The sequence below is a fragment of the Pyxicephalus adspersus genome, chromosome 2 (genome assembly GCF_032062135.1).
Source record: "Pyxicephalus adspersus chromosome 2, UCB_Pads_2.0, whole genome shotgun sequence".
In the NCBI taxonomy this organism is placed as follows: Eukaryota; Metazoa; Chordata; class Amphibia; order Anura; family Pyxicephalidae; genus Pyxicephalus; species Pyxicephalus adspersus.
This window is the reverse complement of record NC_092859.1, coordinates 33,760,460-33,763,518: the sequence shown is the minus strand read 5'-3', so window position 1 is coordinate 33,763,518 and position 3,059 is coordinate 33,760,460. Positions and strand designations below refer to the sequence as shown.

The 3,059-nt window shown below is 35.4% G+C and overlaps 1 protein-coding gene across 4 annotated transcripts in view; it reads right to left on the bottom strand.

The window, feature by feature from the left end:
• Positions 1 to 3,059, bottom strand: part of CALD1 (caldesmon 1) — a 96,409-nt gene that overhangs the window by 48,853 nt on the left and 44,497 nt on the right. Inside the window, exon 1 of one of the 4 annotated variants that reach the window (XR_011919359.1) lies at positions 957 to 1,110. The exons of the other annotated variants lie outside the window; for them this stretch is intronic. The gene's annotated coding sequence lies outside the window, so the exon portion shown is untranslated. Of the gene's footprint in view, positions 1 to 956; positions 1,111 to 3,059 lie in introns of those variants that run through there. 4 annotated transcript variants of the gene reach the window in all.

The window sequence follows — 3,059 nt, the reverse complement described above, 5'->3', positions numbered from 1 at the left end:
GTGTACAATATCTTTGAACGATCGTGTCGTTATCTGTATCTACAGGATCGGTGCCATACGATCGTTCGCAGATATCGTGCAGGATCATTCGTCGTTTGTTTACCAACGATAAAAATTGGAAGTGTGTACGCAGCTTTAGAGAAAGAACACAAGGGCTCCTAATGAATTTACTATTGGACCCCATCAGATTCAGCTTTGTAAAAATATTAAGAGCAGACTAAAATAACACAAACCACATCTGCTGTAATACACCTTCTTCATACCTATAAAAATTAAATTATGATACACATATATTTTGTAAATCTGAACAAATTAAACTCATACAATATGTTTTAATAGTCCTGTTTAGCTCTTCAGTAAACAATCAGCATGTTTAAAGCTGGATTTACATCACTGGGGCCCATAAGCACATCCCCTTTGTTTGGATCCGCTCCAATAAAATAAAACATTGACTCGTGTTACTAGTAGTGGTTTAAATATGGTGATGTTGTAAAAATAATGATTTTTCCTACTGATGATATGGGGGAAGAGCTATGTTCAACGGTCAATTTGGCCCTGGGTAGTTTTCTTTCATTTTATTTAACCTTCTAAAGACTCAATCAGTAACTAAATGATTGTAGCAGTCACTATTCTGTATGTGGCTCCCAAGAACTGGAGCAGAGGACCCTTGCTGTAGACACAACAGAAAATTTCTCAAAAGTTATGGAAATCCCCTCTTAAGAAGTTATTACTGGAACATGTATCCACACTGGACAACTTTCCTCCTGTTCTAGTGCCAATTCAAAATTTTGATCTTACACAATTTATCTCCAGTGGTTATCAAGAAAAACAGATATAATTAATCAGAAAACTTTAACTGCTATTTTTTCTAACTGTATATCATATTTCTGCAAACAGACAACCGATCTGCTCATTCAAGCCTGGCAATACAATAGTAGTTTTCATTGTGTACTCACTATCTTCTAGAAGTTTAATTCCGTGATTTATTTCAGCGGTTAAAGTCCAGGCACAGTCACATAATACACAGCACATCAAAGTGGAGGCTTGTCTCTTCCAGTGTGTGGATGAAGTGGAAGTGATACCAGAAAAGGCAAGGAGTTTTATCCCGACTGCCTTTGTCTAAACTGTCCAGTTATTGGTTAGACTGGGATGCTGAATGCCAGGACTGCATTCACTTTACAAGACAGCATCCTGTGAGGCTTTGCAGAGAGACTACAGCTGCTGAGTATCTAAAAGCAATAGCCAGCATGATTCCCTAGTGCTGGGAATTGTAGTTCTCCAAGTGCTGACTGCTCTGCTCTGTTGGTCTTTCCAGAAGAGATCCCCAATTCCTGTCCTATTAATCACTCCAATGCATACGACAAGTATTTAAATGTTAAATTTTGGGGGGTTAGAGTTTAAATTTCACAAAACTCGTTTTCAAACTTTTGCAGTGAGCCCTATTGAAATTAAGCTAATATTTGTTAAACACAAATATGCAAAGCCAGGCACTGCCATGGGGTGCATGTAGTAATGCACAAAATAAATTAAAAAAAAAAAACAAAAGTATGTGCAGTTCAGGTAAGGTGTTGAATTGTTGGTTGGTTAACCACTGTTCTGAAAGTAAAACCACCTTGTGGTACAATTGATATTTTGACTTGATATTATTGTAAATTATTAGTAATCAAGATTAGTTATCCAGTACGTGGATGTTACATCAAAAAGTGTTAGTAGAAATTATTGACTACCAAGTCTGCTGAGGACAAAGGATACAGTATATGTTCTTCCTTTTTTCTGGTGGCGAACCTGCAATGTTTTTAGCCAAAAATTCACAGTTCTTGAACTTTACAAATCCTAAGGATTTGCAGTCATCCCATAATAATTAGGAATGATAAAGCCTTTTTTCATTTTTAGTTCGATAATGGTCCCTAGGGCAGGAAGTAATGGGAATCACCCCAATAAGTTTCCAGACAGGTAAAGGTATACTTAAACACCTCTTTTGTGTTTTTCAAACAACACAGAGAAGAGCCACAAATAAGCAGACGGGGCACTGTAGTTGCATGATTTACAAACCATAGAGAAAGACCCTTCCTGATGTTCATGTAAAATCCAGAGACAGAATGCCAACTGATAATAAGCACTGTCGGCAGACAGAAAATATTTTACTGGGGAAATTCACACATTTACACTAAAATATATTCCAGAAGGTTTACTTACAGTGAAACTATTGGTAAAATATCTGCAAAACTATATAAACTAGCAAAATGTTAATTTTCATGGAGTATAAAGTTCCATATAAGCATTGAGGATAGTGAATAGTTGTATACACACACATTCATTTTTGTCCATTATAATGTAAGGGAAGTAACAGCAATAAATCTACTTTGTCAAAGCCTCTTGACAAATGCTGAGTGCACTCTTTCCTGCCCACAGACAGCCATCTCCTGCCCTCCACTTCCATCACATCCTTTTTGTTGTCCTGAGAACCTTCTAGTGAAAGGTCATCAATATCTACAGAGCCAAAATGCCACAGGACAATGGACAAGTCCCCTTTTATAAAACATATTGACATTTTGAATAGGCCAAAATGTCATACAGGAAACCCTTACTGTATACCAGTGTTTTCAAAGATAAACTCTTATAAATAAAAGTAATAATAAAATATTTATGTGACACACAAATTTTTGATTTTTTTTCTTAAAAGTATATATAAGTATATAAAAAACTTTAGGTAGATGAATATTGAAATATAACTTTTTTATATGTATAGATTTGGATGGACTCTTTGGATAGGGTAAGAGGTGAAGGAAAAACTTCTCAATGAAACCTATGGTGAAAAAAAAAATGACAATGCTTGTAATCCTTATCAGCTCTCTCCTATATGAATACAAAGAATAAATAATTCAAACTGGTCAGTTTGTAAAGCAGACATTCACAGAAACATTATCTGGTTGAAAATCAGTTACTGTCATTGCAACACGTAGACCTGGAAGATTTTTCACCAAATAATGTGTCAGTACATGTCAGATTTTTTGCTTTTTACATAAACCCTAAAGTGTATGTTAACTCAAATAATAACC